The following is a 311-nucleotide window of genomic DNA, read 5'->3' on the forward strand; positions in this document are numbered from 1 at the left end:
AATCTCCAAATGTTGGGCATTTTCTGTTCTTTGTGTGAATAGCTTTGTGCATACTTCTTTGCATATGGGTGCGATTCTCTTTATGGGACAGATTTCAAGATACTGAATTTCGGAGTCTACAGTAAATGCTGACACGACTTAACTAGAGATTGTCAATTCCTCTCCAGAGGTGTTGAGTGCTGCTTTCCTAAGCCAAAGTGTGAGCACAGCCACACAAGCACAGTGTACGTGAAACTGTTCAAGTTTTACCACTGATACATGTAAAGTGATAAATCGGTGGAATTATTTCTTTTTCCATTAAAGTGGTATCT

This window comes from Pteropus vampyrus, unplaced genomic scaffold (assembly GCF_000151845.1).
Source record: "Pteropus vampyrus isolate Shadow unplaced genomic scaffold, Pvam_2.0 Scaffold597, whole genome shotgun sequence".
Classification (NCBI taxonomy): Eukaryota; Metazoa; Chordata; class Mammalia; order Chiroptera; family Pteropodidae; genus Pteropus; species Pteropus vampyrus.